Here is an 18,674-nt window from a genome sequence, read left to right as displayed (position 1 = left end):
GTCAGAATGTCATTCCCCTCCTTTCCAAGATTGTCTGCCTCAAAAAGTGCATTCCAAATAATATGCATATAATACTGAAAAACCTTTTATTTTTTTCCATATTAGTACATATACATTTACAATTTTACATGGATTATTTTTATAGTGAGTTTTACAAATTAAAGCCAATTGAAAAATGTTGATGGATTTAAAACTTGAATAAAAGTAAAATAGTTTTTTATTTATAATGAATTACTTAACAGACCAAACTGAAGCATAATGCAATAAACAAAAGTTCAATAATACCAGGGATATTGTAAATTTGTAATTTATTTTATTCAGATGAAGATTACATCAATGAGAAACCTGTGATTGTTTTTTCTTCGCCAATTCTGGGATACGCGGAGGAGTGCTTGAAAGGGCACAACGAGGTCATTTCTACCTCTAATCTACTACGTTGCTTCGTTTTAATTTGCAACAGAGTTGAAAACCTGACTCACAAAGATATGTCGACACAAACGGAAGCAATGCTGATAGTTCTTTCTGCCACTTTTGGGTAGGAATGCGCATCAAGGGCCAAAATTCTGTGATTGAGCTCTCATCGAACATATCTCTTGCTCCGAATCAGTTTCCCCCCTGAAAACCTGAATTCCCCCTGAATTCCCCTGGTGGGAATTTTGGTTGAGAACCCCTGTTATAGATAAAGGAAAATTACTGCTATTTTATTATCATCATATTTCAAGTGATGTGTTAATTTGTATATATTTTATCTTCAGAATTATTTATATTATTCTTGTATATATTTTCTTCATTCTCTGTTATTATTATTTATTATCTTTATCTTCTCATAATTACTTTCATCATCACACTTTGTATCGTATTATTTCGGCCCATAATATTCAAGGTATATATTATTATTATTACATTTCACTTTTTTTGTTATTGACCCATTATTTATGTGTAACTTCCTGAACATTAGACACCCAGCTTATTTAACCTGACCACCCTAACGCTACTTGAGGGATTAGGTTAGGTTAGGTTAGGTTAGGTTAGGTTAGGTTAGGTTGGGTTGGGTTGGGTTGGGTTAGGTTAGGTTAGGTTAGGTTAGGTTAGGTTAGGTTAGGTTAGGTTAGGTTAGGTGTTTAATCATCAGGTGAAAGTAACTGAGGTGTCTAATTATCAGGTGATTATTTCTCTTGGGTATTAGGTAGAGACTCCCGCTTCTTGGCATTTAATAAGTGTTGTTTCTTACGAGGTTTCTCCGTTGGCGAGGTCAGTGTTGTGTTGTGCCTGGTAGCCTCTGAGGTAAAGCGTGTCGTTCACTCTCCTCTTGCGTTCACTTTACGCTTCGCTCACTCCTTTGTTGACGCGTGACTTGAGTGTGTTTATATTCTACGAGACTGTTGACTTTATATGGTCATTCACATCGTATTAAACAACCATACATCACGTGTGTGTGTGTGTGTGTGTGTGTGTGTGTGTGTGTGTGTGTGTATCACCTACGTCTGTGTATCTCTCCCAGCGTCATCTCTCACTGTCTCTCATTCTCTTCTCCAATCAAAACATTTATCCACAATGACGTCATAGAGCTTCGGCGCTACTGCATATAGACTAATTAGACACTTGGCAAATACTCGTAAATTAGTCGGTGGCAACTCAAGGAGGAGGTTCTTGGGGGGCGGGGCGTCACGGCGATGGAGTCCGAGACAGAACCACCGTCAGTATCATCCCAACTGTCACCGAGGTAGGATGTGTGACCGTCTCTCGAGTGTTTGTTTACATAAATCCTGAACGTGTTAGTGACGATTCCTTGGGTCAGTTTGGAGTGTGGTCGCGTGAGATACTGGTGGCTGGTGTACATAAAACATAACAGGAAGACCTATTGTTGTGTGTGTGTGTGTTGCAGTGTTAGTGTTCAAGACAGTGTTGTGGCGATAGTTAAGGCGGCTGGCTATCAGGAGCGTGTGATAACTGATAAGAGGGTGAGTATGCAAATTGGTTGACCTGCTAATTGGGCTGTTAAACTCAGATAAGCTGGCTCGTTCAGATAAAAAATAAACAGTTCCTTAGAGGCAAAAATACTTTATATTGACCATTAACGCACTGCTACTTTAATATACAGTATATTCAGTAGCACGTAACAGTAACATTATATCTCCGTATTGGAGAGGTTGACGCGTACTATGTCAACACACGGAGTACCGCAGGGTGGGGTCTCTTCACCTCACCTCAACAGAAAACGTGAGTCCCATGACAGATTTAAGGGTCCCGGTTATAATGTTGGCAATTATTGACGACTACACCGCCGCCGATTTTTCATATGTTTTACAGGCGGGTTTATTTTGAACTGTAGTAAGGCTCTGTTTATGGGTATAGTTTTGAATAAGATACACTAAATGGAGGGATATTGTAGCCACATAGTAAGTGATTATTATTATTATTATTATTATTATTATTATTTTTGTTATTACTATTATTATCATTATTATTATTATCATCATTATTATTATTATTATCAATATTATTATTATTATCATTATTATTATCAATATCATTATTATTATTATTATTATTATTATTATTATTATTATCAATATTATTATTATTATTATTATTATTATTATTATTATCATTATTATTATTATTATTATTATTATTATTATTATCATTATTATTATTATTATTATCATTATTATTATTATTATTATTATTATTATTATTATCATTATTATTATCATTATTATCATCATCATCATCATCATCATCATCATCATCATCATCATCATCATTACCTTAAACACACAGAACCTTCCTCTACCTTGGTCCCTCTCCCACCCTCCTCCACCTGTTGAACACGGCGCTGGTGTCATACAGGAGGAGGAGAGGCAACACACACTGAAAGGTTTGTATTATGATTCGTGTTTGTGATCACAAGGCTGTGTGAGTGTCAGGCGAGATACTTGATACCTGAACTACCATAGGAGAAGAGATTATCCTTATTGTCAAGGAGAGGTTAGGTTAGGTTGAGTTGGGTTAGGGTGGGTTAGGCTTTATTTGGGTTAGGTTATGGTAGGTTAGGTTAGCGTTACAGTGGTTAATCCTAGGGTGGAGGCTAATCTTCAGTGGATCTGATCATTCTGTGTTGGCCAAATTTAAGTTATCTGGAGATGTTCTGAAGGCAATAACTTCCTTATGTCTCCCTTGTATGGCAACGTGTCTACCACCACCACAGACCACTGAAGGGAAGGCTGAGTGTAAGTTACTGTGGTGATTCCTCCTAACTCTTGTTGTGGTGTAATGGTTAAAGGTACAAGAGAAGGATGTGTGTGTGTGTGTGTGTGTGTGTGTGTGTGTGTGTGTGTGTGTGTGTGGTAAATAACAGCGTCAAAGTACGGACAATCATCAACATTTATTGGACAACGCTTTGATAAATATATCTCATTATCATCAGAATTAAAGCACAAAATACATTACAATAACAAAAAAATAAATATGACGAATATCATAAAATTATATACATCACCGAAGTGACACGTGGCGGCGTCTACCTCACCTGATCCTGGCTGAGAATGTTTCGGTCTTACCACAGGAGTTGGTCCGGTGGCTGGGCTACAACAGGTATAGGACCACGACCGGGTCAACTGCTGCTGGGAACGGGACACTCGGCCAACTGGGTGTGAGGTGCGGCTCAGGGCAGTTTATCTCCCCACTTGCTTTATTGTGGCAGAGGAAGAAGCTCCAGGGTTACTGGGGATGGACGTCCCCTGGCTGACCCTGCTGACACCGTCCACACAACCAGTGGTTACATCTTGTGTGATCCCAGACAAGACGCCTCATGCTTCCTGGACTCTGGCAGTGTATCGACCTTGAGCACGACGATGTTACTAAACACCTGTTGATAAACGATCTAACTCCCATGGTTGTCGTGTACCTGGGGTCAATAGTCTTGGAGTTCGCTACTATGGATTACGGATGCAGTTTAAGGATAATTTTTCCATTCAAATATACATTGAGGCCATGGGTTCACCACGATAGTGTGGCCATGGGTTCACCACGATAGTGTGGCCATGGGTTCACCACGATAGTGTGGCCATGGGTTCACCACGATAGTGTGGCCATGGGTTCACCACGATAGTGTGGCCATGGGTTCACCACGATAGTGTAGCCATGGGTTCACCACGATAGTGTGGCCATGGCTTCACCACGATAGTGTGACCATGGGTTCACCATGATTATGTGACCATGGGTTCACCACGATAGTGTGGCCATGGGTTTACCACGATAGTGTGACCATGGGCTCACCACGATAGTGTGGCCATGGGTTCACCACGATAGTGTGACCATGGGTTCACCACGATAGTGTGGCCATGGGTTCACCACGATTGTGTGACCATGGGTTCACCCCGCTCGCTGGAAATATGTCGACGACTCCACCATTGGGATCAGCGTCAACAATTCTGCTCCCGACTATACCGCCTTTCAGGATTTATTGAACAGTCTCCAAAACTGGGCCACCAATAACCACGTCACCATCAACCATACCAAGACCATGGTTATGTACATCAACCTCTCCTCCGACATTGTCCCACCCCCTTCCATTAATTTAGGTCCCAACACACTCCAGGGTGTAGATTCCACGAAGCTCCTCGGCGTCACCATAGACAACAAACTAAATTGGAAACCACACGTCAGTGAAGTTGTCAAATCCTCCAGTTTCCGTCTCCACCTCCTCCGCCGACTCAAGTCCCTCGGAGTTCCTGCACCCGAGCTCCTCGGTGTTTACTCAACATTCATACTTCGCAAGCTCACCTATGCCTCCCCTACCTGGTCTTCCTCCCTAAATGCCACACAACGTAAACACCTAGAAAAAGTGCAAAAGAGGGCATGCAAGATTATTCTCTCCCCTTCCTACTCCACATATCAAGAAGCGCTCAACGCACTGACCCTTTCGACTCTCACTGACCATCACCACGACCTCATCTGCAAATTTGGTAAGAAGCTTCTGCACCATCCTCGACACCGGCTCCTACTACCACCTGAGATCCCTAGCCTGAGAATTGCTGTTCGACACCACAACCGCATCCAGCCCATACGTGCACGAACTGATCGCTGTAAGAACAACCCAGTCCCAACCATTGTAAAAATTATCAATAACTTGTAATAAACCAGTGTATTCACTCCCAGTAAATACTACTTCCTGCACTGTCACTATGTTGAAATGCCCTATAGTCTGAGCTTTTCCCCATCTAGATATTATATATATCTTATTTATATCACTTATGTTATTTGTATATTATTTGTAATTCGAAACCCATTTCCCAATTATGTAACTGTATATTTTCAGCCTTCTGGCTGCCAAGCTCTTTCAATAAACCGTTAGTTATTATTATTATTATTATGATAGTGTGGCCATGGGTTCAACACGAAAGTGTGGCCAGGGGCTTACCACGATAGTGTGGCCATGGGTTCACCACGATGATATGGCCATGGGTTCACCACGATGGTATGGCCATGGGTTCACCACGATGGTATGGCCATGGGTTCACCATTTTCCGCCCTCGTCATTAAGGTTTGTGGCCTCACAGTTGTCCAGCTCAAAAAGTTGTTTTCTGTCATCCAGAAATTCAACAATGGAAAGAAATCGCAATAATGCCAGCAAGCCTAAACTATTGCTATGTAACCTAACCAAACCTAGACCGCTGTAACACTATACCAACCTAGAATGAATTAATGCTACTTTCGTTAAGTTAGATTTGGTTACAATATTATACTTTTCACCTTTACACAATATATGGGTAAGGATTAACACAAAGTTTCATCTTACCTTCATATAATTCTTAGGAGTTTTATAGAAGTAAATTTTGCTCTGTTTCATTTAAACTTTAATGGCATTGTTTATTATCATATATAACAAAAGTATATCTAAAGTAGGTTAGGGTAGGTTAAGGAAAGTCAGGTTAGTGTAGGCTAAGGTAGGTTAGGGATCCATTTATCTCTCTTTCAATTTTGAAGGTAATACTAGGGACAAGATCATTAAGCTTGTCCAAAAATTTCATTGGATATTCTTGAAACAGTACAGGACTGTTTCCTAAGTCAACATATAACCGAACCCACCCGGGGTACTAATGTACTCGATTTAGTTCTGCCAAACAGAGAAAACTTCATTAGTAATGTCGAGGAAGGGAACGAACTAGCAAATAGCGATCACAAAGAAGTGAGATTCAACGTAGAATTTAATGTCAGTTTGCAAGGAAAATTCCATTAAAGTCCCAGATTTCAGAAGGGCAAACTTTGATAGTTAGAAAATGCAGCTGAGAGAAGGTGTATCACGTTTCTGGGTGAATTACATGATATAACGTGAGGTGACCTCACACAATGTACCCACAGAGGTCAACCTCACTTTACCTGGTGACCTGACAATGATAATCTTGCAACAATTTGAATGAGTTACCTAATGCACAAAGGCAGAACATAGTGTACAGAAAACTCAAATAAAATAACAATGACCCCAAATGGATAAATAATTATTTAAAGAATATTATTGGACAAAGGAAGGCTATAGGTAGGAGAATAAATCATGGTGAAGTTAAGACCGCGATAAGAAAAGCAAAGAAGAATAATGAACTGAAGGTAGCAAGGGAGACGAAGTCAAACCCCAAGGGATTCTTCCAAATAAATCAAACTAAAACACGAGACAAGATTGGACCAATAGAGTCAGATACGGGCGAGCTAACTGATAACGAAGGAGAAATCTGAACAGACACATTTCAAGTTTTCACCACCGAAAATTTAAACATGATATCTGAGGCACCGACGATAGACACAGATAGTGAAGAAAATAGATTGAGCGAGATAGTAGTGACTAGTAACGATGTTAGTAAGCAAATAGACAAGCTAAAGCCTAGTAAGTCACCAGGTCCTGATGAGATATTTACCAGTGTATTAAATGAATGTAAGGAAGAGCTTAGTATGCCCTTTGTAAATTCGTTTAACATGTCATTAAAAAGGGTGTAGTACCAGAATCCTGGAGGATAGCGAATGTAATACCGATTTTCAAGAAGGAGATAGATCACTATCCCCTAATTACCGGCTAGTCAGTTTAACATCAACTTTAGTCAAATTGCTTAAAGCAATAATTTCAAACTCTATTCGAAATCACCTGGAGAAGCACAAGTTGATCATTGATTCCCAACATGGCTTCACAAGTGAGCGTTCATGTCTGAATAATCTATTAACATTGTTTTCAGCTGTTTTCGAATCAGTGGAAGAGGGGCACGACTATGATGTGGTATATCTTGACTTTAGGAAAGCCTTCGACAGAGTCTACCATGAAAGACTAATAAGAAAAGTGGAGGCTCATGACATTAGAGGAGATATTCTAAAATGGTTTTGAGCGTGGTTACAGGACAGGAAACAGCGAGTAAGCATTAACGGCACTAAATCCGATTGGGGTAACCTCACTAGTGGAGTACCCCAAGGCTCAGTGCTTGGACCATTATTATTTATTCTACACATACGACATAGAGTAGATATAGGCGTAGACAGAAATATGAGTAAATTTGTTGATGACACTAAAATAGGGCGTGTAATTAAATGTGACGATGACTCTGCAAAACTACAGGAAGATCTAAAAAAAAATTTCGAATGGTCTAAAAAATGGCAGATGAAATTCATTGTGGACAAATGAAAAGTACTTAGTATAGGAGATGTAAACAGGGAAACCAGATACCAAATGAACAACGATGTTATAGAGAAATTCGAATGTGAGAAAGATTTAGGAGTCATGATAAGTAGGAATCTTAAACCAAGACAACAATGTGTATTTGCTCGAAACAAGGCTAATAAAGTACTTGGGTTCATACAAAGGAGTGTTAGTTCCTAGACTAGCGAGGTTATACTAAAACTATATCTTGCGCTTGTGAGACCTCACTTGGGTTATGCAGTTCAGTTCTGGTCACCGTACTACAGAATAGAAATAGAATCCCTAGAAAGAATTCAGGGGAGAATGACAAGACTAATCCCGGGCATTAGGAACTTTGAGTACAGAGACAGGTTAAAGCATCTTAATTTGCACTCCCTCGAGAGACATAGAGTGAGGGGCGATATGATCGAGGTGCATAAATGGAAGTCATCGTTAAACAAAGATGATATAACAAAGGTACTCAAACTATCCAACCAGGAGCGAATTCGTAACAATGGTTTTAAATTAGACAAATTTAGATTTAGGCGCAAAATAGTTAAACGTTGGTTTCGAAATAGAGTAGTGGATGAATGAAACAAGTTACCAAACATCATTAACTCGAATACGCTGGGTAGCTTCAAACATAGGTTGGATGGATATATGAGCAATAGGGGTTGGGTATAAACGGGACCAGTATGGGCCAATTGGCCCGCTGCAGTTTCCTCCATTCTTATGTTCTTATCTAACAGGTGGACCCTTTACCTGTATTTCTAAGGCAGGAAGCTGATTCAGGTAAAGCTCATTAACACAGACGGGGAGTGGTGGTGTATGTCTCACCTTCCAAAATAAAAACGTAAACTGACTCCAGGTGAATAATCCCATATAGTTCATCCACTCAACCAATCCTGGTCGCTCAAATACAGATTTTTTCTCTTATATTTCTCTCCTCTAATATTATTTCGATCATTTATCGCCATGTTGTCCTTTTTCATAACTTTACGTACGTTTTTCTAGTTATTTATTTTATTATTTAGGTAAATATAATTGATTTAGGTTCTATATTTTATGATCAATTTAAGGTTAAGTTGCTGGCATAAGATACGTGAGAGGCTTACCTAAGATCGCTTACTGTTATCAAATCACCTTATTATTTCAAGTAACACCTGTTGGAAAGAGGGTGGGAGAGAGAGAGAGAGAGAGAGAGAGAGAGATCACAACTTTACTTATTGGCTACAACACTTATAGCTCTTGCATATGCAACTTCACTACTGATATTCACAACACTCTCCAACAACCCTTTACACATCCCCGTCAACCTAACCTAACCGAACCTCACCTCCATCAGTTATGTCAGTTAAGAAGCACCATGGTCAGCCCATCATCCAACCTGTGAAGAGAGAAACTGGACTCGACTCAATGTTGCAAGATAATTTTTTTTTTGTTTCTCATAGTTTTTCTTCTGATCTGAGGTGATATGCTCCACGCTGCAGGTGTGTGTGTGTGTGTGTGTGTGTGTGTGTGTGTGTGTGTGTGTGTTCTGCAACCAGCGCGTGAAAGATTACATCTCTAAAGTGTTTCAGTTTTGTCCAAATACGGATGAAGAATATTGTTAAAAATCTGGAATGTTAGTATATTGGATTTTTTTCTGATGTTGAATGATGGAATATATTCATCCGGGTATGTTTGGTTTCACTTACCGTGTGATTCACCTCCGACAGACAGACAGACAGACAGACAGACAGTCAGTCACCTTTCACTGAGGGTACAGCTGTTACAAACATCCCTGTACTTGCTTGGGTCCATGATCATTGTTCAAGGGTCGCCTGCTTGTGCTCGGTGAGGGTGGACCACACCAGTGTCCGTGTGTACTGGAAAACGTCTTGTTTATATTGTGGTGCGGTACTACGGGGCTCACCAAATTGATGTAGCCTAACCTAACCTAACCTAACCTAACTGATGACTCTGTGTTCAACATCACGAGCAGATTTTATCCAATGGGAAATTGACTGATGAAATTTTTTTTCTGCGGAATTGTGGGAAATTGTGAACGGAGACTTGTCTGGGAGTTTTGTCGGCTGGGAGGTAGTTTCTCTGGTTGAGTCGTGTTGTTGTGCCGTCAGTAACAAACTCACCACCGACGAAGGACGGGACATCGGTGTCTGAATGATGTCTTCTCTTCCAGTTGGTTTAAAATAAAAATAATCGTTTTCGTTCTGGTCATCTCAAGTTTGGATTGTGTTTACAGTTTACAAGACAAATGTTTGGCAGTGCAACACGTGTCTGGTCATACTGTGGTACAACATAGTGTGGTGATTGAACAACTGAACACGTAGACTAGCCACGGTAATTGGATGTGATTGTGTGTGTTGGAGAAGCAGGCTGGTCACTAACAGGTTGTTTACATTACTTTATCCTCGACTCTGTGTGTTAACGAGAAGTACATCACACAAATGTGATATTTTTGTCATCAATATTTTATTCTTAAGACAAAATTTTCCTCGTGTAAGAAATTGACAATGAACTTAGCGAGTGTAACTTGGTGAGTGTAACTTGGTGAGTGTAACTTGGTGAGTGTAACTTGGTGAGTGTAACTTGGTGAGTGTAACTTGGTGAGTGTAACTTGGTGAGTGTAACTTGGTGAGTGTAACCTAGCGAGTGTAACTTGGTGAGTGTAACTTGGTGAGTGTAACTTGGTGAGTGTAACTTGGTGAGCGTAACTTGGTGAGTGTAACTTGGTGAGCGTAACTTGGTGAGTGTAACTTGGTGAGTGTAACCTAGCGAGTGTAACTTGCGAGTGTAACTTGGCGAGTGTAGCGAGTGTAACTTGAGTGTAACTTGGCGAGTGTAACTTGGCGAGTGTAACTAGCGAGTGTAACTTCTATAAGTGTAACTTGGTGAGGTAACTTGGTGAGTGTAACTTGGTGAGCGTAAACTTAGTGAGTGTAACTTGGCGAGTGTAACTTGGTGAGTGTAACTTAGCGAGTGTAACTTGGCGAGTGTAACTTGGCGAGTGTAACTTGGTGAGTGTAACTTGGTGAGTGTAACTTGGTGAGTGTAACTTGGTGAGTGTAACTTGATGAGTGTAACTTGGTGAGTGTAACTTGGTGAGTGTAACTTGGTGAGTGTAACTTGGTGAGTGTAACCTAGCGAGTGTAACTTGGTGAGTGTAACTTGGCGAGTGTAACTTGGTGAGCGTAACTTAGCGAGTGTAACTTGGTGAGTGCAACGTGGCGAGTGTAACTTGGTGAGTGTAACTTGGTGAGCGTAACTTGGCGAGTGAAACTTGGTGAGTGCAACTTGGCGAGTGAAACTTGGCGAGTGTAACTTGGCGAATGTACATAAGTAAGTGTTCAGCCTCGAGAACGTTAACAATAACAACATTCATTATAACAAACTCCAACACTAGGACTAAACAACACCATATATTGTTGCTTTTATTTAGGTCTAGACGTCACCTTTATTACATAACATTACTTTACCTGTTCTTTCTACTCAAAGTTGTTCTCGTGTTTGTGTCTGAGAAAATGTTCAAATATAATACATCACAACACAGAACCAACCAGACAGTAACATTAAAAAAACATCAGTAGTACCTTGTGTTACACCAGTAGTACCTTGTGTTACACCAGTAGTACCTTGTGTTACACCAGTAGTACCTTGTGTTACACCAGAATCACACCATATCTGTTGCCACACCAAATACCAGGCAATCATCACACACTATAATCATTCACCACTTGCACTTGGTATTACGCCAAGCATTATTTAGTATTTTCATTTACATCATCATTCACGACCGTCATTAACCTCTCCTGTACTGTGTCGCCTCTGAGGTCAATACAATCGTCTAACTTTAACCAAATATAAAAGGTTTGATCCCTATAGTGAAAGGATTAATACCATCTTGTATCACACCTCCTTATACCACATTCCAGTTTTTACGGCTATTTATAATGTCTGGTGTTGTGTCCGGCTCACCGTCACTCTATCTGGCTTCACGGGTAATTTATTTCCTGTGTTTATGTACCTTTCGACACAGGCCTCCGGGGCGGCATCTTTGTGCGTCTGGCAGGTATGTCACGGGTGTAAACAAAAGGTGTGTTTATCGTACAGGACAGGAAACGAGAGAGGTAACTATGGATACATTTGTTCCTTGAGGCTGTTTGGTGTGTAGGGGGGGTACAGGTGGGTTGAGGACTTGAGTGAAGGATCAGGGAGTATATAATTTATAGACACTTGTTTAACTTTTTTATTTGTGGTAGAGAAAATAAATGAGCCATCAGACAAACCTTACGAAAACAGAGAAGGAAAAAAACGAAGAAAAAAGAGCAAAAGAAGATGTGACGTTAAAGAAAGAGAAGTAAAGGAGACACAGATGATGAACTATAGAAAATTAATAATAATGCCGGTAATAAAAATAAGGTTATTAACGACCAAAGAGAAAGAAATATTTAGGTAATGGTGATGAAAAAGAATGAAAAGAAAATATAATAAAAAGAAGAAAGAGGCGTGAGAGGTGGAGGCGACATACACAAGGGAGAACATTAGAATAAAAACCCAGATACGGGAAGATTTATTGGTCTCTAGTGAGGTTATCTACTGAAGAAAACAACAGATGAAAAGAAAACGCGGTCTCTCAGGCTTGGTGGCCGGGCTGAGCGGTTAAAGTCAGACGAAATACAGTCTACTGTTTACTAAACCATCGGTACAAAAGAGGCACCATGGCCCACACTGTATTCAACCGCCTGTAATTCCCCAACTGTTAATTTGAACACGTGAACTGGGGATGCCCCGGATGCGAACCAGTGACCCTTTGGACAGGAGTCTGGCACTGTACACCACAACCTTCTCTTACTCGTCCAATGGAAATCTTCTGAAAGTCTAGTCTTATATTCAAGCTTCTTTGAATATGTGTATAATACTCCCACGGTTCAGATCGCCATCCTGATTTTGTATCGTCGGAATTTTGTATATATATATATTTTTTTTACGTTAGTCGTGTTTGTAAATCATTATGAAGAGGTCGGGACGAGGGAGCGATCGTTGAGGGTGTATCATTGTCTCGCTCAGTCCGCCCCAAGAACCAGCTCACTGCTCCCGGTAGGTGCAGCTGACCAGGACCCGTCATCACATAATTCTCAAAGCCTTGTAACTTTATTTAACGAGATAAATTTTATTCGGTATTTTATCAAAGCCTTTTGGGGAATTATTAAAAGACCTTTGAGAGTATTAGTATATTAATATATTATATCCAAATTATTATATATGATAGAGTTAGACACTTGAAGAATTATATTAAATGCAAGAAAAAATCACCCGATGTGGAAACTAACTGGATATATAGTTATAATCTTGAATTCCTCCATAAATTCTACGACTCTCCTGTTGTTGATGTTATGTTAAACTCAGGTCTTTAAGTGTATATGTTAACTTATTCGGTGTCTCCCTCAGTGCTTCCTACTTCACCAGCACTGATGACAGACTGGCCAGGTGAGTGTGGCCTCTTATACAACCTTTCCTGAATATGGTCGCGACATTGGTTGCTTTCAGGTTCACACAGACGTATCTTGCCTTGTCTCTTAAATGAGCTGTTAGACGTAATTAATCTCTCTCTCTCTCTCTCTCTCTCTCTCTCTCTCTCTCTCTCTCTCTCTGTCTGTCTGTCCATCCACACACACTACATCATTGCTTTCTTCATAATTTTGTTGATTTCTTCACTAAGATTTGGTCGTTGAATTGAGTTTATTAACTACTTAATGCTATATTATGCCATAACCTTAACATAAGTGGATTTAAATTCTCATCTTACTAATATATAATGAAGTCTTGTGTTCATGGCACAAGGCGCGTCAACTCATAGTAACAATTGTTCAGTCTCAAGTTATCTTCCCCGTGTTACAACGAGCTCTGACTGCCCTTTAACTCCCTCGTCTTGTGTATAGTGGTAACCTAACCTAACCCAACCAAACGTAACCTAACCTAACCTAACCTAACCACACCACCTAACCAAACCTAACCTAACCCAACCAAACCTAACCTAACTTAACCTCATTGCCCCAAATAGTGTTAGGGTTCATGGTTAATCTTTACACCACAGATCAACAATAGAGGGTCAGTGAGGGTCATAACATCGGTTGTACATCCTTGTCCTGGAGGAAGAGGTTACTAGAGACGCTCCTCAGTGTTGTAGCCGCCAGGAAGACGCTGGTCCGAGTTAAGTGTCGGGTATTATTTGCTAAACTGGTGAACAGGATGACGCTAATTTTATCTTGTAAATTTCTTTATCTTTTGGTGTAAGTGGCGAGAATTGGGTGTTTAATGAGGAGTCATTGAGGTTCACTTTCCTTACACAGGGTTCAAGAGGCTTCTCATCTTACAACATCTGGACCGGTGACTTATACTTGACTATGAGTGTGGTCCTTATACAGCTTTTAATAACTTCAGTTGTTATGGTGACCACTACTACTACTACCACCACCACTACTACTACTACTACCACCACCACCACCACCACCACCACCACCACCACCACCACCACCACCACCACCACCACCACCACCACCACCACCACCACCACCACACTACCACTACCACCACCACCACCACTACTACTACCACACCACTACTACTACCACCACCACCACTACTACTACCAACCACCACCACCACCACCACCACCACCACCACCACCACTACTACCACCACCACCACTACTACTACCACCACCACCACCACTACTACTACTACTACCACCACCACCACCACTACTACTACTACCACCACCACCACCACCACCACCACCACCACCACCACCACCACCACCACCACCACTACTACTACCACCACCACCACTACTACTATTACTACTATTACTATTTTTTTTTGTACGTGGCTTCTTGCCTCCCCCCTTTGCCACACCTTCGCCACCATTTTATTACCTTAATATTAAATATCCTAATACATAAGTAGCTATCCTAGCTGTGTTGAATTAGTTGAGCCGCAGATCTATGTGGCATTCAGTGACTGTAGCCTCATAGTCAATACGTGCAGCTGTTTTCGGCTTTGGGACCGAAGGGGAGAGGAGGACAGTCGACATCTCATCTAGGCTGTAACGTAACTTCTGGGCTGCTGCTTCTGTTCAGAGATCACCTCCGCGAGTCTGGCATAGAAACATCATGCACTTGGTCCCATCCCACCAGAGGTTGTGAAACTAGAGGAGTGAAGCTGCCTTGATCAACGTTCTGAATTCTCTCCCCGTATGCCCTTATCTTGTCGTTCTCGATCCTCCTGTGTGCAGCATCAAGAGCTAAGCTACGGTGACATGCGGCCATGGGATAAACAATCCTGATGTCGAAGAAGACTTACTGTCTCCGCGTCCAGAATCCTCGAGCACTGACGTCAACACGGGCTCCGTTGGATGTGTTTGAAGTCCTATGTTGGAAGATCTCACCGTCCAATGGAAGGAGGGTCGGTTCTACCATGACATCACGGCAGATTTCCTTCAACATTTTTGCTGTGAGATCCCTTACTTCGTTATGCCTCATGCATATGAAGCCCCCTTTCTTGCACACCATGGCGTGATCGACATCATTGGAAGAGCCACACACGCATTGGGAGGGCAAACCTTCTACTGGCCGACCGTACCTTAGAGCATTGGCACATGTAAATTCTTGTTTATTGAGACTGAAACCATTTGCCCTTATCGGTAACGTGTTAACCAGTTCGAGGCGCCCACCTCCTGGGCTATAGCTAATTTTTTTTTTAAATTCTCTGGTACTTGCAGCAACAGTTGCTGCAAGTTATCACTGGCCATGCTGTCGTTCTGTCTTAATTGACCTTCGAATCTTGTTTACTTCACTAGTATCCACCTCCCCTGTTGTGTGCTGAGCTATTATGTGGTCCGTGAAGGCTGCCGTGAGCTTAACTGAGTTTTGATGTTCCGTGGCAGCAATCTCCTCTGGATTGGTCAGTCCTATTCCTCCCAGTCTCGGTGGTAGTGCAAGGAGTGATCTATCTTCTGGGGTTAAGTGAAGGTGTTTCACTAACTTGGGAATGAAGTTGACGCTGATAGCTTCTTCCAGAGGGTGGAGAAGGGATCTGATATCAGGGATGGTGCGCATCAGGTAGTTCCAGCGATGCTTGACTCCATGGGTGAATGCCGCAAAAGCCGCATGCGGCTCTGTGTTGACAATCTCAGACAGAGCTTGGATTTCCCTAACCCACTCATTCACCTTTCCCATTATGTACTCGGTCTTGAAGTCCGTCGTGCCAATTACTGCGCCTAGGTGTCTTTGGCCATCCTTTGTTATTATGACCTCACTTCCACCGAACACCTGCAGTGCCCGTTCATAATGTTCTGGCTTCACAATGAGGAAAGACTAAATAATAATAATAAATAATGATAATAATTAACGGTTTATTGAAAAAGTTCTGCAGCCCGAAGGCTGAAAATATACATTGGACATAAATGACTTATTACATACATTGGTGGTTTAACAAAAGCCTTCATTAGAGAAAGGTAAAAGAACATTCAGTGAACATACAGATTATTGTAGGTGTTGAACAGCAAACACGTAGTGTAGTAACTCCCTCCCAGATGGTGTTAGGAGGGACCTCACGTGGTGTAGTAGTTCCCTCACAGATGGTGTTATGAGGGGCCTCACGTGGTGTAGTAATTCCCTCACAGATGGTGTTATATGAGTGAGGTGTGGTCCCAGGCCTTCCTATCGTAGACGGATTAACACATCGCTGGTTGTTGGGTCTCACGGGCCATTATCACTGGGTACCTGGGACCTCACTGTGTGAAGGTTAACTTGGGTGCGACTGTTACTGTTGAGTTGTTCTCACTGACTTAAGCGCTGTTCACCACTGTTCACCTCTGTTTAACACTGGTTCCATTCCTTTCCTAAATGAAGTAGTAACTTCTGGCGTGAACTTGTTGATATTCCGGTGGGGAGGAGGGTTCAGGGGAGGGAGTTGGTATGGGCCAACTTAACAGTTGACCTGGCTGCTCCGAGAGGAGCGCCAGGTACGTCGTGACCCTTCGGTGGTCAAGGATGTAGACTTACTGCCGTTTGGGTGGTACCCTATTTGTGGACCTCGTGATGTTACCAGGTCCCACTACTTTTTGATGCCCTCCACTTTTCTTGCTCCTGTAAGGTCATCAGAGTACGCCACTTGCCCGACCTCAGTTGTTTCAAATTTTAATGTGTGTTGAAGCACGGATAGGCCTATTGCGTACATGGCCATTGCAACAATGTCTCCCTGCGTTGTTCCCTCTGTTGACTGTATGATGGTATCCCCTCTTAGAGTCTTGCTGTTTACTATATAAAGGTCTGATGGATTCCTATAGGAGTTTTCAACATACATTGCAAAGCTTGGACACTTGATCTTGATGTTGTGCAGTGCGGCCTTGCGGTTAAGTATGTTGAATTCGTTTGAAGCGTCCACCAGGACAACGACCTCACAATCGCTCTGCTCAAAATCTTTCTCATGGCGTGAATGGCAGCTTCCCCTCCAGCTTGTTGGCCAGCAGAAACTTGCAGGTTCCCTGCTGCTGCCGCCCTGACATCATCCTTTACCACCTCCATTATGCATTTTCCGATGATCCTCCTCAGCACTTCCCCCACTCCTATTGGCCTACATCCTGTATTCTTAGCCAGGGGAATGAGGCAGCAGGCCGTCAGGGCCTGGAGGTGTTGGCAGCACGAGGATGCCACCTTTCTTGCAAGGGCGGCAATGGCAGTGCAGAGATCACTTGCTACGGGGCCAAACTTGTTAGTGCTGAGGATGACTCTCCAACCGTTTGCATCCAGACCTGAAGGGCCGGCACCTCCCTGAGTCTTCGGTGCCTTTTTTCACACCATCCCTCCTGTTATTTTCTCGAAGAGGACAGCATTTGGTGGGATATAGTCACCCTGGAACCTGACGTTTTCTTCTTCACTTGCAGAGGGATGTTTCTCTTTCAGTTGTTTTAATGTCTCTCTGTTTATTGGCAGGACCCCACCGGAGGATTCCTCTGTGAGAGATCTTACCGCCAAAGACACTTTTCCCACATGCATTTGTTGCCAAACTTTCTTGCAACGCCATCGGTGTTTTGCTTTCCGTCTCCTGTAGATTTTAGTCTCTCCTGCAGTGTTCTTGCTTCACATAGGAGATCATCAAGGGCCCCATTCTGCCACATTGGCAGATTTCCTTCAGTATATTTGCTGTGAGATCCCTTACTTCGTCATGCCTCATGCACACGAACCCCCCTTTCTTGCACACCATGGTGTGGTCGATGTCGTAGGGTGAGTCAAACACGCCTGGGGAGGGCCAAGATCTACATAGATCTTAGGGAGGGTAAACTTTCTACTGGCCTTCCGTACATAAGAGCAATGGCATCTGTGAATTCTTGTTTATTAAGGCCTTTTGCCTTTATCGGTAACCTTGTTAGCCAGCTCGAGGCGCCCACCTCCTACGCTCTAGCTACATTTTTTTTAAGTTCTCGGGCAATTGCTGCAACAGTTGTTGCAGTTTATCACTTTGGGTGTGTTGCCGCTCTGTCGTAATGGACCGTCGAATCTTGTTTAATTCGTTGGTATCCACCTCACTTGCTGCATTCTGATCTATTATGTGCTGAGTGAGAGCTGCCGTGAGCTTGACAGAGTTCTGATGCTCTGTAGCGGCAACCTCCTCTGAATTAGTCAATCCCATTCCTCCAAGTCTCGGTGGTCTACTACTATTACTATTAGTATCTAATCTTAACACTGTATAAAGCACTTAGAACATATTTAGTACCGAGTCGCCACATTAAATAAACTTAACGACTTTAAAGTTGATAATTGTCGTTTCCAAGAAGACAAATTCCTCACTGATCCTCCCAGCAACAGTGTTTAAACCTTCATACAACAGAGCCAAACAATTACCAACACACTGATTGACTCCTTAACCTCTTGAGTACAATGACATATTTTCAGTACAATGACAGTGTCTTTAGGGGATTAACTCATCATACTCAAGGGGCTGAGGAGAA

At 42.0% G+C, this 18,674-nt stretch overlaps 1 protein-coding gene and 1 pseudogene across 1 annotated transcript in view; both read left to right on the top strand.

Annotated features, from left to right (window-relative positions):
- LOC121857387 overlaps positions 1 to 18,674 on the top strand; it is a 117,291-nt pseudogene that overhangs the window by 59,892 nt on the left and 38,725 nt on the right.
- The window catches only part of LOC121857386 (discoidin domain-containing receptor A-like), a 71,530-nt gene continuing 54,578 nt past the window's right edge, over positions 1,723 to 18,674 (top strand). Inside the window, exon 1 of the mRNA XM_042353407.1 lies at positions 1,723 to 1,961. The gene's annotated coding sequence lies outside the window, so the exon portion shown is untranslated. The remainder of the gene's footprint in view (positions 1,962 to 18,674) is intronic.

This window comes from Homarus americanus, unplaced genomic scaffold (assembly GCF_018991925.1).
Source record: "Homarus americanus isolate GMGI-L3 unplaced genomic scaffold, GMGI_Hamer_2.0 scaffold19269, whole genome shotgun sequence".
In the NCBI taxonomy this organism is placed as follows: domain Eukaryota; kingdom Metazoa; phylum Arthropoda; class Malacostraca; order Decapoda; family Nephropidae; genus Homarus; species Homarus americanus.
This window is presented reverse-complemented; position numbering and strand designations above follow the sequence as displayed.